Source organism: Somniosus microcephalus, chromosome 31 (genome assembly GCF_052327205.1).
Source record: "Somniosus microcephalus isolate GS21.2 chromosome 31, FLI_Smic_1.0, whole genome shotgun sequence".
Lineage (NCBI taxonomy): Eukaryota > Metazoa > Chordata > Chondrichthyes > Squaliformes > Somniosidae > Somniosus > Somniosus microcephalus.
In genome coordinates this window covers 14133367-14160131 of record NC_141017.1, presented here as the reverse complement: position 1 = coordinate 14160131, position 26765 = coordinate 14133367, and the positions used below count along the sequence as shown (strand labels likewise).

Genomic DNA, 26765 nt, shown 5'->3' with positions numbered 1-26765 from the left:
CTGAGGACACAAGCCACGACAAAAGCAATGAGAAACCACCTCAGCGACTCCTCCCCAGTACGTGGCTCAAGAATCCCATCGTGTGAGGCTTGAGTTCGGACCTGCCCTAGGGGCAGAACACAATGGACGGACAGGGCCCACCACGTCACGCTCGGCAGGTCACGCCGAATCATTTGCCTGAGCAGAGTCCAATGAGGCAAAGAGTAACCGGGCTCAATTCAGCAAATCATTCCATTCGAAAATCATCTGATCTCTTCCCAGATCCTGAGTAACCTGGTGATGGAGGACTTGCGCCCTGTGTTGGAGTCTGACCTCATTCCTCATATCAGAGGAGCGGAGAGCAAGCGGAAACAAACCTGGCTCAAAGTGAGTACCAGCTAACGGTCCAAATAAAAACTCTTTCCACTTTTCATTTTGCCATGTCCCTGAGTCTCTCTGTGTGTCCCTGAGTCTCTCTGTCTCTCTACGACTCTCCTCTTTCTCTGTCTCTCGGTGTCCCTTTGCTTTCTCTCTCTGTCCCCCATTCTCTCTCTCCCCCATTCTCTCTCTCCCCCATTCTCTCTGTCCCCCATTCTCTCTGTCCCCCATTCTCTCTCTCCCCCATTCTCTCTCTCCCCCATTCTCTCTCTCCCCCATTCTCTCTGTCCCCCATTCTCTCTCTCCCCCATTCTCTCTCTCCCCCATTCTCTCTGCCCCCCATTCTCTCTGCCCCCCATTCTCTCTGTCCCCCATTCTCTCTCTCCACCATTCTCTCTCTCCCCCATTCTCTCTCTCCCCCATTCTCTCTGTACCCCATTCTCTCTGTCCCCCATTCTCTCTCTCCCCCATTCTCTCTCTCCCCCATTCTCTCTGTCCCCCATTCTCTCTGTCCCCCATTCTCTCTCTCCCCCATTCTCTCTGTACCCCATTCTCTCTGCCCCCCATTCTCTCTGCCCCCCATTCTCTCTGTCCCCCATTCTCTCTGTCCCCCATTCTCTCTCTCCCCCATTCTCTCTCTCCCCCATTCTCTCTGTCCCCCATTCTCTCTCTCCCCCATTCTCTCTCTCCCCCATTCTCTCTCTCCCCCATTCTCTCTGTACCCCACTCTCTCTGCCCCCCATTCTCTCTCTCCCCCACTCTCTCTGCCCCCCATTCTCTCTCTCCCCCATTCACTCTCTCCCCCATTCACTCTCTCCCCCATTCTCTCTGTCCCCCATTCTCTCTGTCCCCCATTCTCTCTGTCCCTCATTCTCTCTGTCCCCCATTCTCTCTGTCCCCATTCTCTCTGTACCCCATTCTCTCTGTACCCCACTCTCTCTCTCCCCATTCTCTCTGTACCCATTCTCTCTCTCCCCCATTCTCTCTCTCCCCCACTCTCTCTGTACCCCACTCTCTCTGTCCCCATTCTCTCTGTCCCCCATTCTCTCTGTCCCCCATTCTCTCTGTCCCCCATTGTCTCTGTCCCCCACTCTCTCTGTCCCCCATTCTCTCTCTCCCCCATTCTCTCTCTCCCCCATTCTCTCTGTCCCCCATTCTCTCTGTCCCCCATTCTCTCTCTCCCCCATTCTCTCTGTCCCCCACTCTCTCTGTCCCCCACTCTCTCTGTACCCCATTCTCTCTGTACCCCATTCTCTCTGTCCCCCATTGTCTCTGTCCCCCACTCTCTCTGTCCCCCATTCTCTCTCTCCCCACTCTCTCTGTCCCCCACTCTCTCTGTCCCCCACTCTCTCTGTCCCCCATTCTCTCTGTCCCCCATTCTCTCTGTCCCCCATTCTCTCTCTCCCCATTCTCTCTGTACCCATTCTCTCTGTCCCCATTGTCTCTGTCCCCCACTCTCTCTGTCCCCCATTCTCTCTCTCCCCCATTCTCTCTCTCCCCCACTCTCTCTGTCCCCCATTCTCTCTGTCCCCTATTCTCTGTCCCCCATTCTCTCTCTCCCCCATTCTCTCTGTCCCCATTCTCTCTGTCCCCCACTCTCTCTGTCCCCTATACTCTCTCTCCCCATCTCTCTCTCCCCATTCTCTCTCTCCCCCATTCTCTCTCTCCCCCATTCTCTCTCTCCCCCATTCTCTCTCTCCCCCATTCTCTCTGTCCCCCATTCTCTCTGTCCCCATTTCTCTCTCTCCCCCATTCTCTCTCTCCCCCATTCTCTCTCTCCCCCATTCTCTCTCTCCCCCATTCTCTCTGTCCCCATTCTCTCTCTCCCCATTCTCTCTCTCCCCCATTCTCTCTCTCCCCCATTCTCTCTCTCCCCCATTCTCTCTGTCCCCCATTCTCTCTGTCCCCCATTCTCTCTGCCCCCCATTGTCTCTGTCCCCCATTGTCTCTGTCCCCCATTCTCTCTGTACCCCATTCTCTCTGTCCCCCATTCTCTCTGTCCCCCATTCTCTCTGTCCCCCATTCTCTCTGTCCCCCATTCTCTCTGTCCCCCATTCTCTCTCTCCCCCATTCTCTCTCTCCCCCATTCTCTCTGTCCCCCATTCTCTCTGTCCCCCATTCTCTCTGTCCCCCACTCTCTCTCTCCCCCATTCTCTCTGTCCCCCACTCTCTCTGTCCCCATTCTCTCTGTCCCCCATTCTCTCTGTCCCCCATTCTCTCTCTCCCCCATTCTCTCTGTCCCCCATTCTCTCTGTCCCCCACTCTCTCTGTCCCCCACTCTCTCTGTCCCCCACTCTCTCTGTCCCCCACTCTCTCTGTCTCCCATTCTCTCTCTCCCCCATTCTCTCTGTCCCCCATTCTCTCTGTCCCCCATTCTCTCTCTCCCCCATTCTCTCTGTCCCCCATTCTCTCTGTACCCCACTCTCTCTGTCCCCCATTCTCTCTCTGTACCCCATTCTCTCTGTCCCCCATTCTCTCTCTCCCCATTCTCTCTGTCCCCCACTCTCTCTGTCCCCCATTCTCTCTGTCCCCCATTCTCTCTGTCCCCATTCTCTCTCTCCCCCATTCTCTCTCTCCCCCATTCTCTCTGTACCCCATTCTCTCTGTCCCCCATTCTCTCTGTACCCCATTCTCTCTGTCCCCCATTCTCTCTCTCCCCCATTCTCTCTCTCCCCCATTCTCTCTGTCCCCATTCTCTCTGTCCCCATTCTCTCTCTCCCCCATTCTCTCTCTCCCCCATTCTCTCTCTCCCCCATTCTCTCTCTCCCCCATTCTCTCTGTCCCCCATTCTCTCTGTCCCCATTCTCTCTCTCCCCATTCTCTCTCTCCCCCATTCTCTCTCTCCCCCATTCTCTCTCTCCCCCATTCTCTCTCTCCCCCATTCTCTCTCTCCCCCATTCTCTCTCTCCCCCATTCTCTCTCTCCCCCATTCTCTCTCTCCCCCACTCTCTCTGTCCCCCATTCTCTCTGTCCCCTATTCTCTGTCCCCCATTCTCTCTCTCCCCCATTCTCTCTGTCCCCCATTCTCTCTGTCCCCCACTCTCTCTGTCCCCTATTCTCTCTCTCTCCCCCATTCTCTCTCTCCCCCATTCTCTCTCTCCCCCATTCTCTCTCTCCCCCATTCTCTCTCTCCCCCATTCTCTCTGTCCCCCATTCTCTCTGTCCCCCATTCTCTCTGTCCCCATTCTCTCTCTCCCCCATTCTCTCTCTCCCCCATTCTCTCTCTCCCCCATTCTCTCTGTCCCCATTCTCTCTGTCCCCATTCTCTCTCTCCCCATTCTCTCTCTCCCCCATTCTCTCTCTCCCCCATTCTCTCTCTCCCCCATTCTCTCTCTCCCCCATTCTCTCTGTCCCCCATTCTCTCTGTCCCCCATTCTCTCTGCCCCCCATTGTCTCTGTCCCCCATTGTCTCTGTCCCCCATTCTCTCTGTACCCCATTCTCTCTGTCCCCCATTCTCTCTGTCCCCCATTCTCTCTGTCCCCCATTCTCTCTGTCCCCCATTCTCTCTGTCCCCCATTCTCTCTCTCCCCCATTCTCTCTCTCCCCCATTCTCTCTGTCCCCCATTCTCTCTGTCCCCCATTCTCTCTGTCCCCCACTCTCTCTCTCCCCCATTCTCTCTGTCCCCCACTCTCTCTGTCCCCATTCTCTCTGTCCCCCATTCTCTCTGTCCCCCATTCTCTCTCTCCCCCATTCTCTCTGTCCCCCATTCTCTCTGTCCCCCACTCTCTCTGTCCCCCACTCTCTCTGTCCCCCACTCTCTCTGTCCCCCACTCTCTCTGTCTCCCATTCTCTCTCTCCCCCATTCTCTCTGTCCCCCATTCTCTCTGTCCCCCATTCTCTCTCTCCCCCATTCTCTCTGTCCCCCATTCTCTCTGTACCCCACTCTCTCTGTCCCCCATTCTCTCTCTGTACCCCATTCTTTCTGTCCCCCATTCTCTCTCTCCCCATTCTCTCTGTCCCCCACTCTCTCTGTCCCCCACTCTCTCTGTCCCCCATTCTCTCTGTCCCCATTCTCTCTCTCCCCCATTCTCTCTCTCCCCCATTCTCTCTGTACCCCATTCTCTCTGTCCCCCATTCTCTCTGTACCCCATTCTCTCTGTCCCCCATTCTCTCTCTCCCCCATTCTCTCTCTCCCCCATTCTCTCTGTCCCCATTCTCTCTGTCCCCATTCTCTCTCTCCCCCATTCTCTCTCTCCCCCATTCTCTCTCTCCCCCATTCTCTCTCTCCCCCATTCTCTCTGTCCCCCATTCTCTCTGTCCCCATTCTCTCTCTCCCCATTCTCTCTCTCCCCCATTCTCTCTCTCCCCCATTCTCTCTCTCCCCCATTCTCTCTCTCCCCCATTCTCTCTCTCCCCCATTCTCTCTCTCCCCCATTCTCTCTCTCCCCCATTCTCTCTCTCCCCCATTCTCTCTGCCCCCCATTCTCTCTGTCCCCCATTCTCTGTCCCCCATTCTCTGTCCCCCATTCTCTCTGTCCCCCATTCTCTCTGTCCCCCATTCTCTCTGTCCCCCATTCTCTCTGTCCCCCATTCTCTCTGTCCCCCATTCTCTCTGTCCCCCATTCTCTCTGTCCCCCATTCTCTCTGTCCCCCATTCTCTCTGTCCCCCATTCTCTGTCCCCACTCTCTCTGTCCCCCATTCTCTGTCCCCCACTCTCTCTGTCCCCCATTCTCTGTCCCCCATTCTCTCTGTCCCCCATTCTCTGTCCCCCACTCTCTCTGTCCCCATTCTCTGTCCCCCATTCTCTCTGTCCCCCATTCTCTCTGTCCCCCATTCTCTCTGTCCCCACTCTCTCTGTCCCCCATTCTCTCTGTCCCCACTCTCTCTGTCCCCATTCTCTGTCCCCCATTCTCTCTGTCCCCCATTCTCTCTGTCCCCCATTCTCTCTGTCCCCCATTGTCTCTGTCCCCCACTCTCTCTGTCCCCCATTCTCTCTGTCCCCCATTCTCTCTGTCCCCCATTCTCTCTGTCCCCCATTCTCTCTGTCCCCCACTCTCTCTGTCCCCCATTCTCTCTGTCCCCCATTCTCTCGGTCCCCCACTCTCTCTGTCCCCTATTCTCTCTGTCCCCCATTCTCTCTGTCCCCCATTCTCTCTGTCCCCCATTCTCTCTGTCCCCCATTCTCTCTGTCCCCCATTCTCTCTGTCCCCCATTCTCTCTGTCCCCCATTCTCTCTGTCCCCCATTCTCACTGTCCCCCATTCTCTGTCCCCATTCTCTCTGTTCCCCATTCTCACTGTCCCCATTCTCTGTCCCCACTCTCTCTGTCCCCCATTCTCTCTGCCCCCCATTCTCTCTGCCCCCCATTCTCTCTCCCCCATTCTCTCTGTCCCCCATTCTCTCTGTCCCCCATTCTCTCTGTACCCCATTCTCTCTGTCCCCCATTCTCTCTGTCCCCCATTCTCTCTGTCCCCATTCTCTCTGTCCCCCATTCTCTCTGTACCCCATTCTCTCACTGCCTGTTGTATTGATTTCTTTGTGGGTTCAATGACGAGACATTTATGAAAGAGAATGTCTTTTAAGCTAAAGTCTGTTCAACTCTTTATACAGCATTTCAGGAGACACCATGCTAGTGATGCATCTAGAACGAAACTGAAACTAAACTGAACTGCCTTGCTTGTCTCTGTCACATGCCCTCTGCTGGTCAGGCACAAGCAATCAATACATGCAAACATGCTGTTAAGGCATCATAATCGAACAGGCAAATACCATCTCTATTTGCTGATATCATTGCATCTCCTTTTCTTAAAACAAAAGTATTTTACTTTTAACTAACAACATGTTTTCTTTGTATTAATCTGCATTTTAACTGTAACACTTAATGAACTTATATTATCATTATCATGATCAAGGTTTTTTAACCTTGCTTTGTGTGTTCACATGAAATATGTCAATACACTAGAACTTGAAGAAAGAATAAGATAACATTACTTCCTTCTATAACAATAGTCCTTAAATTTGCTCAATGAGTCTCTCAGGAGGCTTCACGTGTCTTGAGGATTTTCTGATTGATTGTCCTTGAATCTGAGTTGTTGCCTCAGATGATGGTTTCTCAGCTGTGTGATCAGGTTGTTCAACAGTATCAGTCTCTTGACCTGCTGTGGCTGGTCCCATGAGAAGATCTCGACGATTTCTTCTCAGAACAGCACCCTCATCTGTCTGAATGGTGTATGATCTTGGTTGAACTTCACTCAGGACAGTTCCCTTCTGAGTCCATGTGTTTGTTTTGTCTTTGAACCTTACTTGGTCACCAGTGTGGAGTTCAGGTAGGTTTTGTGTTCCTCTGTCATAGTAGTGCTTTTGCTTTTCTTTCTGTTGTTCTTTGAACTTCCTCACTTTCTCCCCCTCTTTTGTTTTCAGGAGGTTCTCCGGGATGGGTAGGTTTGACCTTAGCCGACGTCCCATCAGGAGTTGGGCTGGTGACATACCACACTCGAGCGGCATTGCGCGGTATACAAGCATGCTCTGGTAGAAGTCAGTTCCACTGTCTTTTGCCTTGTACATCAGTCTTTTCACTGTCTGGACCGATTTTTCCACTAGACCATTGGACTGTGGAAAGTGAGGACTTGACGTTGTGTGGACAAAGTCCCACTCTTTGGCAAAGTGTCGGAAACTTGCATTGTAAAACTGGGGTCCGTTGTCTGTGAAGACCTCGCTTGCCACGCCATGTCTGGAGAATATGGCTTTCATACATGTTATCACAGCATCTGCAGTGGTGGTGTACAGTCTACAAACCTCTGGATACAGGGAGTAATAGTCTGTGGCTACAAGATAGTCCTTCCCTTGACATACGAATAGGTCAGCGCCTACCTTCTGGTAAGGTCTGCCTGGCGCTGGGTGTGGCTTTAGTGGTTCTACCGGATTGCTTGCTCGATATTTCAGGCATATTGTGCAGTTTGACACCTCATTTGTCACATCTTGGTTGATTCGTGGCCAGTACATCACCTCTCGTGCTCTTTTCTTACACTTTTCGATTCCCAGATGTCCTCCATGGATCTTTTTTAACATTTCTTTTCTCAGACTCTTTGGGATAACTATTTTACTTCCTTTGTAGATGATGTCTTCGACCACTGATAGTTCCGCCCTGCAGTTCCATCACTCTGCCATGTCAGGTGAGCAGTCTTGCTTTATGTTGGGCCATCCATCCAAGATGCTTTTTCTCAGTCGTCTCATTGTTTCATCTTTGTTTGTCTCAGTCTTTATGAGCTCCATTTTTGCATCTGCTATGGGCAGTGCACTTGTGATCATGTCCACGTAGGCGTTCACTTTTTCATCCATTGTGGTGTTTGCGGGCTCACTTGGGTCAACAGCTCTGGACAACGTGTCTGCTGTATACATCAGTTTACCCGGCGTGTACGCAACATTCAGTGTATAGCGTTGCAGCCTGATCATCATTCTTTGTATTCTAAGCGGACAGCTATTTAGTGGCTTTTGGAACAATGCAATCAAGGGCTTATGGTCAGTCTCTACACTGATTGCTTGTCCTGCCACAAACTGGTGAAATCTTTCACAGGCGTATGTGATGCTGAGCAGCTCCTTTTCTATTTGAGCATATCGCGTCTCCGCGTCTGTCATTGAGCGCGATGCATATGCAATAGGTTGCCAGTAGTCATATTGTTGCAGAAGAACGGCACCGAGCCCACTCTGTGATGCATCTGATGATATCTTGATGGGTCTCGTTGGGTCATAAAATCTCAGAACTGGTTCCTCTGTGAACAGTTTCTTTAGCTCGCTCCATGACTTCTCATGCTCATGATTCCATTCCCATTCTATGTTCTTTTCAGTTAGTCTTCTCAGTGGCGCCATCTTTTCTAAGAGGTTGGATATGAATTTACCCATGTAGTTGATCATTCCATTAAACCTCTGCACGTCCTTTTTGCATTGTGGCTTTGGCATATTCTCAATGGCGGACACCTTTCTGGGATCTGGTCTGATGCCCTCACTGCTAAGGATATCTCCCACGAATGTCAGTTCTGTCACCCCGAGCTGGCATTTCTCTCTATTCAGCTTCAGGTTTGTTTTCCTTGTTGCTTCCAGCACTTTTTTCAGTCTCTCGTCATGCTCAGTTCTCGTGGTTCCCCATACTATGATGTCATCCATTGATGTATCAACTCCCTCCAGATGCTCATAGATCATATGGATAGTTTTGTGATACACTTCAGGAGCTGAGGCAATGCCAAATGGTAACCTTAGGAATCTGTATCTACCAAATGGACTGTTGAACGTGCACAGTCTTGAACTTGCCTCGTCCAGCTTCATCTGCCAAAATCCTGATGATGCATCTAACTTGCTGAAATACTTTGCATTTGCAAACTGTAACATGATTTCCTCACATGTAGGAAGCTTGAAGTGCTCTCTCTTTATTGCTCTGTTTAGATCTCTTGGATCCAGGCAAATTCTGAGCTTTCCATTCTTTTTGTCCACTACGACGAGGGAACTCACCCACTCAGTTGGTTCACCTATCTTCTGAATCACATTCAGGCTTTCCATCCTGTCCAACTCTGCCTTCAGTTGCTTTTGAAGAGCAAACGGAACTTTTCTGCGTGGATGTATGACCGGTGTCATACTTTTATCTACTCTGATCGTGTGTTCTCCTGGAATGCAGCCTAGACCCTTAAATAGGTCGTTGTACTCTTTCATGAGTTCATCATAGACTGTCTCTCCTTCGCTTTCCACAACGAGGACTCTCTTTACCAGGTTCAGTCTCTCACAGGCTTTTAAACCTAGTATGGCTTGCACATCCTTTGGCACCACAATTAATGCTAGCGTGTGCTCTCTGTCCTTGTGTGTTACTTTGACAATGCATCTTCCTTTCACTGGTATATCAGTACCTGAGTATCCTGTCACTTTCACTTTTATTCCATGTATCTTTGGTCTGGGTCTAATTTTCTTAAAATCAGTCTCTGATATCACATTAACTTGTGCTGCAGTATCCAATTTAAATGGAATGTGTATGTCATTCACTTTTAGTGTCAACATCCAGTCTCTTTCTTCTTTTTTGTTTTCAGACACAACATCTACGTAGAACTCCTCTATGTCGCTTTCATCTACTGCATGGACCTTGCTTTGTTGCGCTTGGTTCTTACAGCAATGGGCATAATGGTTGTTCTTGTTGCAACTATTGCATGTTTTACCATATGCTGGACACTTTCTTGGTGGATGCTGTGTACCGCATCGACTACATGACTTTCGATTGTCCCTTTCATTTTCGTTCGCTGGCCATGCCTCTTTTTTCACATTGGCGCTCGTTTTGTTAAACGGTTTGTATCCGTTCTTTCTCACTGCATCCACGTTGCAGCTATTGTCACTGAACAGCTCCTTTGCCTGCAACTTCACAGTCTCTGTAGCCCTACACAGTGCTATGGCTTTTCCCAGGTCTAGATCTTGCTCTCTTAGCAGTCTTTCCCTTAGACCATTATCTGGAATACCACACACCAGTCTGTCTTTTATCAGCGAGTCTGTCAGTCCCCCAAATTCACACGATTTCCTTCTGTTTCTCAGTTCAGTCACATACTGATCAATAGTCTCACCCGTTTTCTGTACACATGTGAAAAATCTGTGCCTCTCAAACGTCACGTTACGTTTAGGTATGCAGTAGGCCTCAAACTGTTCCATTATTTTATCTAGCTTCATTTTGTCTCCATCAGCAGCGAATGTGAAGTTATTATACACCTCCAGCGCTTCATCACCCACGACATGTAAGAACAGTGACGATTTCTTTTTATTACTTTTCTCATCAGCTCCGATTGCCGCTAAATACAACCCCACACGTTGTTTGAATCTCCTCCAATTTTCAGCCACATTACCTGTTAACTGAAGCTTCGCCGGTGGGTGTAATCCTTCCATTTTTTCACTTCGTTAGCTATTCTCCAATGGTAAGCAACGATGTTCTCTTTTGGCTTGCTAATCTGTGGAGAGCTGATTTAACTTCAAATTTTTCCTCTTCATCTCTTTCAATCACTTCTGACACCATGTATTGATTTCTTTGTGGGTTCAATGACGAGACATTTATGAAAGAGAATGTCTTTTAATCTAAAGTCTGTTCAACTCTTTATACAGCATTTCAGGAGACACCATGCTAGTGATGCATCTAGAACGAAACTGAAACTAAACTGAACTGCCTTGCTTGTCTCTGTCACATGCCCTCTGCTGGTCAGGCACAAGCAATCAGTACATGCAAACATGCTGTTAAGGCATCATAATCGAACAGGCAAATACCATCTCTAATTGCTGATATCATTACACCTGTAGCTCTCTCTCTCTGTCCCTGCATCTTCCTCTCTTTCTGTTACTGTGCCTCTCTCTCTCTCCGTGTCCCTGTACCTCTCTCTCTTTCTATCTCCCTGTGCCTCTCTCTTGTTCTGTCCCCACACCTCTTTTCTCTCTCTGTCCCTGTGTGCTCTCTCTGCTCCCTTGTCTCTCCCTGCTCTCAGTTCCTCTCTCTTGCTCTGTGTGTGCATCCCTCTCTGTCCCTATTCCTGTGTGCTCTCTCTGCCCTTTGCCTCTCTCTCTTTGTCTCAGCACCTCTCTCTTGCTCTGTGTGTGTGTCCCTCTCTGTCCCTATTCCTGTGTGCTCTCTCTGCCCTTTGCCTCTCTCTCTTTGTCTCAGTTCCTCTCTCTTGCTCTGTGTGTGTGTCCCTCTCTGTCCCTATTCCTGTGTGCTCTCTCTGCTCCCTTGTCTCTCCATGCTGCTCTCAGCGCCTCTCTTGCTCTGTGTGTGTGTCCCTCTCTGTCCTTATTCCTGTGTGCTCTCTCTGCTCCCTTGTCTCTCCATGCTGCTCTCAGCGCCTCTCTTGCTCTGTGTGTGTGTCCCTCTCTGTCCCTATTCCTGTGTGCTCTCTCTGCTCCCTTGTCTCTCCCTGCTCTCAGTTCCTCTCTCTTGCTCTGTGTGTGCGTCCCTCTCTGTCCCTATTCCTGTGTGCTCTCTCTGCCCTTTGCCTCTCTCTCTTTGTCTCAGCGCCTCTCTCTTGCTCTGTGTGTGTGTCTCTCACTGTCCCTGCGCCCCTCTCTTTGCTCCTTTGCTTCTCCCTTGTGCTCCGTGCCCCTCTGTCTCTGTTGTAAAGTTCATTGTAAAATTTGCTGGACTTGTGGTTCATACATCGGTGTAACATTTCTTGACTTCTCTTCCACCACCTGCTCCTGATATTTCCTGTGATGTGATTTGCAACGTCTTCTGTAGTTATTATTTTGTGCCACGTGTTACGTATATTTTCCCAAAGGCCTGGGTAAACTGGAGTTCTGCTGCATTCCACACAGACCACGCAATTTCCTTTCTTCTCTTTCTCTACTGGTTTTGGTGGATCATGTTTCGGATTTCTCATTCGATTGTGTCTCAGTCCCTTTCCTGAGAGCTGTCTGAACGGTTCCTTGCTCAGCTCTTTGACCTGCACATATGGTTTCTGCCGCTCTGCATCTCCACACTGCAGTGGCATCGGGAGGGGGGTTTCTGGATATGAGCTTCCCAGAACAAACAAAACTACTTCAATAGGTCTAGTTTTCAAATAGGAGTTTCACAATAGGTTTCAAATAGAACCATTCATTACTTCCATTAATCTAACCATTCAAATAAAGCGAAAGAAAATAAAAGTCTTGTCGAACAAACACTCTAAAGCACGAAGTCCATTGCCGGTTATGTGTCACTAATCTATCAATAACTTTGCTACGATTCACTGCAATTTCCCGGTGAAACGCAAACCCAACTAAACGGTTTTCACTGGTCAAATTGTGGAACTGACCAGTTTAGGTGATCACAGGCATGTTAAGAAAGAAAGACTTGCATTTATATAGCGCCTTTCACGACCTCAGGACATCCCAAAGGGTTTTACAGCCAATGAAGTACTATTTGAAGTGTAGTCTCTGTTTTAATGTAGGAAACGCGGCAGCAAGCTCCCACAAACAGCAATGAGATAATGACCAGATACAGGAAACTCTTTTTTATCCAGCACCGACGGGACCGGCGTGGTGCCGGTTTATCAAAAAGTCCGGATTACAGAGAGGTATAGTAGAGAGCCCCGTACACGGCCACAGATCCAGGCATCCCTGTTGCTTAGCAACAGGTGCAGGAACCCCGGCCACACGTCCAGGCCTCCCTGTTGCATAGCAACAGGTGCAGGAACCCTGGTTACACGGCCACAGAACCAGGAACTGCCACTACTATGAAGTAAAACTTACCTGAACCGACTCCTGAATTTTGCCGGTTAACAGAGATTTCCGGTTATTTAGGTGCCGGTAAATCGAGAGTTTCCTGTAACGTGTTTTAGTGATGTTGGTTGAGGGATAAATATTGGCCAGGACACCGGGGAGAACTCCCCCTGCTCTTCGAAATAGTGCCATGGGATCTTTTATGTCCACCTGAGAGAGCAGACGGGGCCTCGGTTATAACGTCTCATCCGAAAGACAGCACCTCCGACAGTGCAGCACTCCCTCAGCACTGCACTGGAGTGTCAGCCTAGATTATGTGTTCCTGCCTATGTCATACAGCTGTATTTAAGGTTAAATCATGCTCATTACTCTCTGGCCATTAGCTGTTGCTCCACGCATTATTCTGTGAGTTCCCCGAAATCACACATCAGTCCTTAATTCAGTTACGTTCAGTGATTCTCCCAGTCCCTGCACACACGGAAAGTCTGTGCTTTTCACATGCCACATTCATGTAGCGTTGTAGTATCAGCTGTGGCTCTCGCCTCTGAGTCAGAAGGTTGTGGGCTCAAATCCCACTCCAGGGACTTGAGCACAAAAATCTGGGCTGACACTCCCACGGCAGTACTGAGGGAGTGCTGCACTGTCGGAGGTGCCGTCTTTCGGATGAGACGTTAAACCGAGGCCCCGTCTGCTCTCTCAGGTGGATGTAAAAGATCCCGTGGCACTATTTCAAAGAAGAGCAGGGGAGTTCGTCCTGGGGCCAATATTTATCCCTCAACCAACATCACTAAAAAACAGATTATCTGGTCATTAGCACATTGCTGTTTGTGGGAGCTTGCTGTGTGCAAATTGGCTGCCGCGTTTCCCACATTACAACAGTGACTACACTTCAAAAGTACTTCATTGGCTGTAAATCGCTTTGGGAGTTGGGGCACCCTGAGGTTGTGAAAGGCGCTATATAAATGTAAGTCTTTTCTTTTTCTCTCAATTATTCAGGACCAGACTCCCTTCTTCCTCCAAGTAATTGTAAATGGCCCAGAAATTCAGGTCGGGGGTTTCCCGCGGGTGCAAGCCTCCGACCTGCACTTACCTAGCGCGCCGGCCGTTGAGCTGTGGGCCCGCGTGGGATTCCGATCCTGGGACTCCTCCAACTGCCGGCGCGCAGTGCTTGCGTATCCCAGGGGCGCAGTTAGTTCGAAGCGTCCCCTGGGATCACGTGGGCCATGGAGAGCCAATGGTAGCAGGGAATGCTTCATTCATAAATTTGACAGGAAGAGCTGTCAAAACCATAAATACTATAAGCCCCAAAACATCACTAAATCTTCAAATACATTTTTTTTTAAATCACATTTTTAAAATAACTATAAATTACATGAAATAACTATTTTAAACAATAATTTAAATTTTTGAAAAAATTAATTACATTTTCTAACAGGGCTAAAAATTAACTCACCTTTCTTTAAAGTATTTAAAAATAATAAACCTGTGGAAAAAATGTTTTAATTTTAATTAATTCACCACTTACCTTGTTAAAAGCAGGCCTTGCGCCTGCTTTTTAAAAGCGTAGCTCCTGGAGACTTACCCTCCCGGAAAAACCTGGAAAAAAACCGTAAGTTCGATGCGCACGCGCTGCCTCTCCGGCGCGCGTGTTCCACCTCTGAACCCCTTCTTTCAGGGGAACGGAAGTTCCGGTTTCCCGCGCATGCGCAGTGCATGCACGAAACCGGCACTTCCATTGGGCCTACGCGTGAGTACCCAGTGTGTACTCACCCGTGGTGACCCGAATTTTTGGGCCAATGTGTAATGCCTTTTCACAAAGAACATGTCGGGAAATGAATGCTTCCGTCTGGTCAATTTCTCCATTTGCTCAGAAAGCTGTATAAACAGCTCGAATCATTGTTTAAGACTTTCCATTCAAGGCTGAGGCTTATGTCAGTCTGGGGCACAGCAGTCGCCCAGTTGCAACACTCTCAGGCAGATTGTTAAGGAAATGTCTCTAAATTACATACCCAGTGATGTTGATTGAGGGATAAATATTGGCCAGGACACTTTGGAGAACTCCCCCTGCTCTTCTTCAAAATAGTGCCATGGGATCTTTTACGTCCACCTGAGAGCAGACGGGGCCTCGGTTTAATGTCTCATCCAAAAGAGGGCACCTCTGACAGTGCAGCACTCCCTCAGTACTGCCGTGGGAGAGTCAGCCTAGCTTTTGTGCTCAAGTCTCTGGAGTGGGGACTATGAACCCATGATCTCCTGACTCAGGGAAACGAGAGTGCTGCCCACTGAGCCACAGCTGACGGACAAGAGAAAGGTTTAGGTACCTGGGGACCTGGTGCTTTCAACCAGTTCACTAGTAATGTGACTGGCATGTGACCAGGTCAAAAAGTGCAACGGATGATAGGGAAGGAGATCAAACAAGAACATGTTTGGGAAGAACCAAGGGAGGGGAAGGCTGGGAGGTGGAGGGGACCTAATGAAGAGCACTGTTGGATGGTTTAAGATGGTGAAAAGTGGAAAGAGGTATAAGAGAGCATGGTTGAAAGGAAACTCAGCAAATTAGACCAGTAACCAAACCTGACCCACATAGAGGTTACTGAGCACTGTTCAGCTATAATTGCAGAGGAGCTGGTTAGATCAGCAGTCAAGCTGGAAGAGTCGGAGAGAGTGGTTGTGGCAGACCAGATGTTCAGGAGGTTTCTTGGCTTCTTCATCAAACATTGTTCCCCAAAGTTGACAACATTTCTGAAGCTAATCAACTTGCTTTGATTTCTGAATCTAAGTCCTTTATGTATATCAGAAATAGTAATGGTCATAGCACCAATCCCTGGGACACTCCACTCAGTACATCACCCAGCACCGATCCCTGGGACACTCCACTCAGTGCATCACCCAGCACCGATCCCTGGGACACTCCACTCAGTACATCACCCAGCACCGATCCCTGGGACACTCCACTCAGTACATCACCCAGCACCGATCCCTGGGACACTCCACTCAGTACATCACCCAGCACCGATCCCTGGGACACTCCACTCAGTACATCACCCAGCACCGATCCCTGGGACACTCCACTCAGTACATCACCCAGCACCGATCCCTGGGACACTCCACTCAGTACATCACCCAGCACCGATCCCTGGGACACTCCACTCAGTACATCACCCAGCACCGATCCCTGGGACACCCCACTCAGTACATCACCCAGCACCGATCCCTGGGACACTCCACTCAGTACATCACCCAGCACCGATCCCTGGGACACTCCACTCAGTACATCACCCAGCACCGATCCCTGGGACACTCCACTCAGTACATCACCCAGCACCGATCCCTGGGACACTCCACTCAGTACATCACACAGCACCGATCCCTGGGACACTCCACTCAGTACATCACCCAGCACCGATCCCTGGGACACTCCACTCAGTACATCACCCAGCACTGATCCCTGGGACACTCCACTCAGTACATCACCCAGCACCGATCCCTGGGACACTCCACTCAGTACATCACCCAGCACCGATCCCTGGGACACTCCACTCAGTACATCACCCAGCACCGATCCCTGGGACACTCCACTCAGTACATCACCCAGCACCGATCCCCCGGACACTCCACTCAGTACATCGCCCAGCACCGATCCCTGGGACACTCCACTCAGTACATCACCCAGCACCGATCCCTGGGACACTCCACTCAGTACATCACCCAGCACCGATCCCTGGGACACTCCACTCAGTACATCACCCAGCACTGATCCCAGGGACACTCCACTCAGTACATCGCCCAGCACCGATCCCTGGGATACTCCACTCAGTACATCGCCCAGCACCGATCCCTGGGACACTCCACTCAGTACATCGCCCAGCACCGATCCCTGGGACACTCCACTCAGTACATCACCCAGCACCGATCCCTGGGACACTCCACTCAGTACATCACCCAGCACCGATCCCCGGGACACTCCACTCAGTACATCACCCAGCACTGCTCCCTGGGACACTCCACTCAGTACATCTCCCAGCACCGATCCCTGGGACACTCCACTCAGTACATCACCCAGCACCGATCCCTGGGACACTCCACTCAGTACATCACCCAGCACCGATCCCTGGGACACTCCACTCAGTACATCACCCAGCACCGATCCCTGGGACACTCCACTCAGTACATCACCCAGCACCGATCCCTGGGACACTCCACTCAGTACATCACCCAGCACCGATCCCCGGGACACTCCACTCAGTACATCACCCAGCACTGCTCCCTGGGACACTCCACTCAGTACATCTCCCAGCACCGATCCCTGGGACACTCCACTCAGTACATCACCCAGCACCTATCCCTGGGACACACCACTCAGTACATCACCCAGCACCGATCACTGCGACACTCCACTCAGTACATCACCCAGCACCGATCCCTGGGACACTCCACTCAGTACATCACCCAGCCCCGATCCCTGCGACACTCCACTCAGTACATCACCCAGCACCGATCCCTCGGACACCCCACTCACTACATCTCCCAGCACCGATCCCTGGGACACTCCACTCAGTACATCACCCAGCACCGATCCCTGGGACACTCCACTCAGTACATCACCCAGCACCGATCCCCGGGACACTCCACTCAGTACATCACCCAGCACCGATCCCTGGGACACTCCACTCAGTACATCACCCAGCACTGATCCCTGGGACACTCCACTCAGTACATCACCCAGCACCGATCCCTGGGACACTCCACTCAGTACATCACCCAGCACCGATCCCTGGGACACTCCACTCAGTACATCACCCAGCACCGATCCCTGGGACAACCCACTCAGTACATCACCCAGCACCGATCCCTGGGACACTCCACTCAGTACATCACCCAGCACCGATCCCCGGGACACTCCACTCAGTACATCACCCAGCACCGATCCCTGGGACACTCCACTCAGTACATCACCCAGCACCGATCCCTGGGACACTCCACTCAGTACATCACCCAGCACCGATCCCCGGGACACTCCACTCAGTACATCACCCAGCACTGCTCCCTGGGACACTCCACTCAGTACATCACCCAGCACCGATCCCCGGGACACTCCACTCAGTACATCTCCCAGCACCGATCCCTGGGACACTCCACTCAGTACATCACCCAGCACCGATCCCCGGGACACTCCACTCAGTACATCACCCAGCACCGATCCCTGGGACACTCCACTCAGTACATCTCCCAGCACCGATCCCTGGGACACTCCACTCAGTACATCACCCAGCACCGATCCCCGGGACACTCCACTCAGTACATCACCCAGCACCGATCCCCGGGACACTCCACTCAGTACATCTCCCAGCACCGATCCCTGGGACACTCCACTCAGTACATCACCCAGCACCGATCCCCGGGACACTCCACTCAGTACATCACCCAGCACCGATCCCTGGGACACTCCACTCAGTACATCTCCCAGCACCGATCCCTGGGACACTCCACTCAGTACATCACCCAGCACCGATCCCTGGGACACTCCACTCAGTACATCACCCAGCACCGATCCCCGGGACACTCCACTCAGTACATCACCCAGCACTGCTCCCTGGGACACTCCACTCAGTACATCTCCCAGCACCGATCCCTGGGACACTCCACTCAGTACATCACCCAGCACCTATCCCTGGGACACACCACTCAGTACATCACCCAGCACCGATCCCTGGGACACTCCACTCAGTACATCACCCAGCACCGATCCCTGGGACACTCCACTCACTACATCTCCCAGCACCGATCCCTGGGACACTCCACTCAGTACATCACCCAGCACTGATCCCTGGGACACTCCACTCAGTACATCACCCAGCACCGATCCCTGGGACACTCCACTCAGTACATCACCCAGCACCGATCCCCGGGACACTCCACTCAGTACATCACCCAGCACCGATCCCTGGGACACTCCACTCAGTACATCACCCAGCACCGATCCCTGGGACAACCCACTCAGTACATCACCCAGCACCGATCCCTGGGACACTCCACTCAGTACATCACCCAGCACCGATCCCTGGGACACTCCACTCAGTAAATCACCCAGCACCGATCCCCAGGACACTCCACTCAGTACATCACCCAGCACCGATCCCTGGGACACCCCACTCAGTACATCACCCAGCACCGATCCCTGGGACATTCCACTCAGTACATCACCCAGCACCGATCCCCGGGACACTCCACTCAGTACATCACCCAGCACCGATCCCCGGGACACTCCACTCAGTACATCACCCAGCACCGATCCCTGGGACACTCCACTCAGTACATCTCCCAGCACCGATCCCTGGTACACTCCACTCAGTACATCACCCAGCACCGATCCCCGGGACACTCCACTCAGTACATCACCCAGCACTGCTCCCTGGGACACTCCACTCAGTACATCTCCCAGCACCGATCCCTGGTACACTCCACTCAGTACATCACCCAGCACCGATCCCCGGGACACTCCAATCAGTACATCACCCAGCACCGATCCCTGGGACACCCCACTCAGTACATCACCCAGCACCGATCCCTGGGACACCCCACTCAGTACATCACCCAGCACCGATCCCCGGGACACCCCACTCAGTACATCACCCAGCACCGATCCCTGGGACACCACACTCAGTACATCACCCAGCACCTATCCCTGGGACACACCACTCAGTACATCACCCAGCACCGATCCCTGGGACACTCCACTCAGTACATCACCCAGCACCGATCCCTCGGACACCCCACTCACTACATCACCCAGCACCGGGACACTCCACTCAGTACATCACCCAGCACTGATCCCTGGGACACTCCACTCAGTACATCACCCAGCACCGATCCCTGGGACACTCCACTCAGTACATCACCCAGCACCGATCCCCGGGACACTCCACTCAGTACATCACCCAGCACCGATCCCTGGGACACTCCACTCAGTACATCACCCAGCACCGATCCCTGGGACAACCCACTCAGTACATCACCCAGCACTGATCCCTGGGACACTCCACTCAGTACATCACCCAGCACCGATCCCTGGGACACTCCACTCAGTACATCACCCAGCACCGATCCTTGGGACACTCCACTCAGTACATCACCCAGCACCGATCCCCAGGACACTCCACTCAGTACATCACCCAGCACCGATCCCTGGGACACTCCACTCAGTACATCTCCCAGCACCGATCCCTGGGACACTCCACTCAGTACATCACCCAGCACCGATCCCCGGGACACTCCACTCAGTACATCACCCAGCACCGATCCCTGGGACACCCCACTCAGTACATCTCCCAGCACCGATCTCCGGGACACTCCACTCAGTACATCACCCAGCACCGATCCCTGGGACACTCCACTCAGTACATCACCCAACACCGATCCCTGGGACACTCCACTCAGTACATCACCCAGCACCGATCCCTGGGACACTCCACTCAGTACATCACCCAGCACCGATCCCTGGGACACTCCACTCAGTACATCACCCAGCACCGATCCCTGGGACACTGCACTCAGTACATCACCCAGCACCGATCCCTGGGACACTCCACTCAGTACATCACCCAGCACCGATCCCTGGGACACTCCACTCAGTACATCACCCAGCACCGATCCCTGGGACACTCCACTCAGTACATCACCCAGCACCGATCCCTGGGACACTCCACTCAGTACATCACCCAACACCGATCCCTGGGACACTCCACTCAGTACATCACCCAGCACCGATCCCCGGGACACTCCACTCAGTACATCACCCAGCACAGATCCCTGGGACACTCCACTCAGTACATCACCCAGCACCGATCCCTGGGACACTCCACTCAGTACATCACCCAGCACCGATCCTTGGGACACTCCACTCAGTACATCACCCAGCACCGATCCCCAGGACACTCCACTCAGTACATCTCCCAGCACCGATCCCTGGGACACTCCACTCAGTACATCATCCAGCACCGATCCCTGGGACACTCCACTCAGTACATCACCCAGCACTGATCCCTGGGACACTCCACTCAGTACATCACCCAGCACCGATCCCCGGGACACTCCACTCAGGACATCACCCAGCACCGATCCCTCGGACACCCCACTCACTACATCACCCAGCACCGATCCCTGGGACACTCCACTCAGTGCATCACCCAGCACTGATCCCTGGGACACTCCACTCAGTACATCACCCAGCACCGATCCCTGGGACACTCCACTCAGTACATCACCCAGCACCGATCCCCGGGACACTCCACTCAGTACATCACCCAGCACTGCTCCCTGGGACACTCCACTCAGTACATAACCCAGCACCGATCCCCGGGACACTCCACTCAGTACATCTCCCAGCACCGATCCCTGGGACACTCCACTCAGTACATCACCCAGCACCGATCCCCGGGACACTCCACTCAGTACATCACCCAGCACCGATCCCTGGGACACTCCACTCAGTACATCTCCCAGCACCGATCCCTGGGACACTCCACTCAGTACATCACCCAGCACCGATCCCCGGGACACTCCACTCAGTACATCACCCAGCACCGATCCCCGGGACACTCCACTCAGTACATCTCCCAGCACCGATCCCTGGGACACTCCACTCAGTACATCACCCAGCACCGATCCCCGGGACACTCCACTCAGTACATCACCCAGCACCGATCCCTGGGACACTCCACTCAGTACATCTCCCAGCACCGATCCCTGGGACACTCCACTCAGTACATCACCCAGCACCGATCCCTGGGACACTCCACTCAGTACATCACCCAGCACCGATCCCCGGGACACTCCACTCAGTACATCACCCAGCACTGCTCCCTGGGACACTCCACTCAGTACATCTCCCAGCACCGATCCCTGGGACACTCCACTCAGTACATCACCCAGCACCTATCCCTGGGACACACCACTCAGTACATCACCCAGCACCGATCCCTGGGACACTCCACTCAGTACATCACCCAGCACCGATCCCTGGGACACTCCACTCACTACATCTCCCAGCACCGATCCCTGGGACACTCCACTCAGTACATCACCCAGCACTGATCCCTGGGACACTCCACTCAGTACATCACCCAGCACCGATCCCTGGGACACTCCACTCAGTACATCACCCAGCACCGATCCCCGGGACACTCCACTCAGTACATCACCCAGCACCGATCCCTGGGACACTCCACTCAGTACATCACCCAGCACCGATCCCTGGGACAACCCACTCAGTACATCACCCAGCACCGATCCCTGGGACACTCCACTCAGTACATCACCCAGCACCGATCCCTGGGACACTCCACTCAGTACATCACCCAGCACCGATCCCCAGGACACTCCACTCAGTACATCACCCAGCACCGATCCCTGGGACACCCCACTCAGTACATCACCCAGCACCGATCCCTGGGACATTCCACTCAGTACATCACCCAGCACCGATCCCCGGGACACTCCACTCAGTACATCACCCAGCACCGATCCCCGGGACACTCCACTCAGTACATCACCCAGCACCGATCCCTGGGACACTCCACTCAGTACATCTCCCAGCACCGATCCCTGGTACACTCCACTCAGTACATCACCCAGCACCGATCCCCGGGACACTCCACTCAGTACATCACCCAGCACTGCTCCCTGGGACACTCCACTCAGTACATCTCCCAGCACCGATCCCTGGTACACTCCACTCAGTACATCACCCAGCACCGATCCCCGGGACACTCCAATCAGTACATCACCCAGCACCGATCCCTGGGACACCCCACTCAGTACATCACCCAGCACCGATCCCTGGGACACCCCACTCAGTACATCACCCAGCACCGATCCCCGGGACACCCCACTCAGTACATCACCCAGCACCGATCCCTGGGACACCACACTCAGTACATCACCCAGCACCTATCCCTGGGACACACCACTCAGTACATCACCCAGCACCGATCCCTGGGACACTCCACTCAGTACATCACCCAGCACCGATCCCTGGGACAACCCACTCAGTACATCACCCAGCACTGATCCCTGGGACACTCCACTCAGTACATCACCCAGCACCGATCCCTGGGACACTCCACTCAGTACATCACCCAGCACCGATCCTTGGGACACTCCACTCAGTACATCACCCAGCACCGATCCCCAGGACACTCCACTCAGTACATCACCCAGCACCGATCCCTGGGACACTCCACTCAGTACATCTCCCAGCACCGATCCCTGGGACACTCCACTCAGTACATCACCCAGCACCGATCCCCGGGACACTCCACTCAGTACATCACCCAGCACCGATCCCTGGGACACCCCACTCAGTACATCTCCCAGCACCGATCTCCGGGACACTCCACTCAGTACATCACCCAGCACCGATCCCCGGGACACTCCACTCAGTACATCACCCAGCACCGATCCCTGGGACACTCCACTCAGTACATCTCCCAGCACCGATCCCTGGTACACTCCACTCAGTACATCACCCAGCACCGATCCCCGGGACACTCCACTCAGTACATCACCCAGCACTGCTCCCTGGGACACTCCACTCAGTACATCTCCCAGCACCGATCCCTGGTACACTCCACTCAGTACATCACCCAGCACCGATCCCCGGGACACTCCAATCAGTACATCACCCAGCACCGATCCCTGGGACACCCCACTCAGTACATCACCCAGCACCGATCCCTGGGACACCCCACTCAGTACATCACCCAGCACCGATCCCCGGGACACCCCACTCAGTACATCACCCAGCACCGATCCCTGGGACACCACACTCAGTACATCACCCAGCACCTATCCCTGGGACACACCACTCAGTACATCACCCAGCACCGATCCCTGGGACACTCCACTCAGTACATCACCCAGCACCGATCCCTCGGACACCCCACTCACTACATCACCCAGCACCGGGACACTCCACTCAGTACATCACCCAGCACTGATCCCTGGGACACTCCACTCAGTACATCACCCAGCACCGATCCCTGGGACACTCCACTCAGTACATCACCCAGCACCGATCCCCGGGACACTCCACTCAGTACATCACCCAGCACCGATCCCTGGGACACTCCACTCAGTACATCACCCAGCACCGATCCCTGGGACAACCCACTCAGTACATCACCCAGCACTGATCCCTGGGACACTCCACTCAGTACATCACCCAGCACCGATCCCTGGGACACTCCACTCAGTACATCACCCAGCACCGATCCTTGGGACACTCCACTCAGTACATCACCCAGCACCGATCCCCAGGACACTCCACTCAGTACATCACCCAGCACCGATCCCTGGGACACTCCACTCAGTACATCTCCCAGCACCGATCCCTGGGACACTCCACTCAGTACATCACCCAGCACCGATCCCCGGGACACTCCACTCAGTACATCACCCAGCACCGATCCCTGGGACACCCCACTCAGTACATCTCCCAGCACCGATCTCCGGGACACTCCACTCAGTACATCACCCAGCACCGATCCCTGGGACACTCCACTCAGTACATCACCCAACACCGATCCCTGGGACACTCCACTCAGTACATCACCCAGCACCGATCCCTGGGACACTCCACTCAGTACATCACCCAGCACCGATCCCTGGGACACTCCACTCAGTACATCACCCAGCACCGATCCCTGGGACACTCCACTCAGTACATCACCCAGCACCGATCCCTGGGACACTCCACTCAGTACATCACCCAGCACCGATCCCTGGGACACTCCACTCAGTACATCACCCAGCACCGATCCCTGGGACACTCCACTCAGTACATCACCCAGCACCGATCCCTGGGACACTCCACTCAGTACATCACCCAACACCGATCCCTGGGACACTCCACTCAGTACATCACCCAGCACCGATCCCCGGGACACTCCACTCAGTACATCACCCAGCACAGATCCCTGGGACACTCCACTCAGTACATCACCCAGCACCGATCCCTGGGACACTCCACTCAGTACATCACCCAGCACCGATCCTTGGGACACTCCACTCAGTACATCACCCAGCACCGATCCCCAGGACACTCCACTCAGTACATCTCCCAGCACCGATCCCTGGGACACTCCACTCAGTACATCACCCAGCACCGATCCCTGGGACACTCCACTCAGTACATCACCCAGCACTGATCCCTGGGACACTCCACTCAGTACATCACCCAGCACCGATCCCCGGGACACTCCACTCAGGACATCACCCAGCACCGATCCCTCGGACACCCCACTCACTACATCACCCAGCACCGATCCCTGGGACACTCCACTCAGTGCATCACCCAGCACTGATCCCTGGGACACTCCACTCAGTACATCACCCAGCACCGATCCCTGGGACACTCCACTCAGTACATCACCCAGCACCGATCCCTGGGACACTCCACTCAGTACATCACCCAGCACCGATCCCTGGGACACTCCACTCAGTACATCACCCAGCACCGATCCCCGGGACACTCCACTCACTACATCTCCCAGCACCGATCCCTGGGACACTCCACTCAGTCCATCACCCAGCACTGATCCCTCGGACACTCCACTCAGTACATCACCCAGCACCGATCCCTGGGACACTCCACTCAGTACATCACCCAGCACCGATCCCTGGGACACTCCACTCACTACATCTCCCAGCACCGATCCCTGGGACACTCCACTCAGTGCATCACCCAGCACTGATCCCTGGGACACTCCACTCAGTACATCACCCAGCACCGATCCCTGGGACACTCCACTCAGTACATCACCCAGCACCGATCCCTGGGACACTCCACTCAGTACATCACCCAGCACCGATCCCTGGGACACTCCACTCAGTACATCACCCAGCACCGATCCCTGGGACACTCCACTCAGTACATCTCCCAGCACCGATCCCTGGGACACTCCACTCAGTACATCACCCAGCACCGATCCCTGGGACACTCCACTCAGTACATCACCCAGCACCGATCCCTGGGACACTCCATTCAGTACATCACCCAGCACCGATCCCTGGGACACTCCACTCAGTACATCACCCAGCACCGATCCCTGGGACACTCCACTCAGTACATCACCCAGCACCGATCCCTGGGACACTCCACTCAGTACATCACCCAGCACCGATCCCTGAGACACCCCACTCAGTACATCACCCAGCACCGATCCCTGGGACACTCCACTCAGTACATCACCCAGCACCGATCCCTGGGACACTCCACTCAGTACATCACCCAGCACCGATCCCTGGGACACTCCACTCAGTACATCACCCAGCACCGATCCCCGGGACACTCCACTCAGTACATCACCCAGCACCGATCCCTGGGACACTCCACTCAGTACATCACCCAGCACCGATCCCTGGGACACTCCACTCAGTACATCACCCAGCACCGATCCCTGGGACACTCCACTCAGTACATCACCCAGCACCGATCCCCAGGACACTCCACTCAGTACATCGCCCAGCACCGATCCCTGGGACACTCCACTCAGCACATCACCCAGCACCGATCCCCGGGACACTCCACTCAGTACATCACCCAGCACTGACCCCTGGGACACTCCACTCAGTACATCACCCAGCACCGATCCCTGGGACACTCCACTCAGTACATCACCCAGCACCGATCCCTGGGACACTCCACTCAGTACATCACCCAGCACTGATCCCTGGGACACTCCACTCAGTACATCACCCAGCACCGATCCCCGGGACACTCCACTCAGTACATCACCCAGCACCGATCCCTGGGACACTCCACTCAGTACATCACCCAGCACCGATCCCTGGGACACTCCACTCAGTACATCACCAAGCACCGATCCCTGGGACACTCCACTCAGTACATCACCCAGCACTGATCCCTGGGACACTCCACTCAGTACATCGCCCAGCACCGATCCCTGGGATACTCCACTCAGTACATCGCCCAGCACCGATCCCTGGGACACTCCACTCAGTACATCGCCCAGCACCGATCCCTGGGATACTCCACTCAGTACATCGCCCAGCACCGATCCCTGGGACACTCCACTCAGTACATCACCCAGCACCGATCCCTGGGACACTCCACTCAGTACATCTCCCAGCACTGATCCCTGGGACACTCCACTCAGTACATCACCCAGCACCGATCCCCGGGACACTCCACTCAGTACATCACCCAGCACCGATCCCTGGGACACTCCACTCAGTACATCACCC

General features: G+C 53.5%; 1 pseudogene across 1 annotated transcript in view; it reads left to right on the top strand.

Moving 5' to 3' along the window:
- Positions 1-26765, top strand: part of LOC147097595 (protein Niban 1-like) — a 149219-nt pseudogene that overhangs the window by 36417 nt on the left and 86037 nt on the right. Inside the window, exon 7 of the transcript XR_015074314.1 lies at positions 262-366. The product of XR_015074314.1 is annotated as a protein Niban 1-like (transcript). The remainder of the gene's footprint in view (positions 1-261; positions 367-26765) is intronic.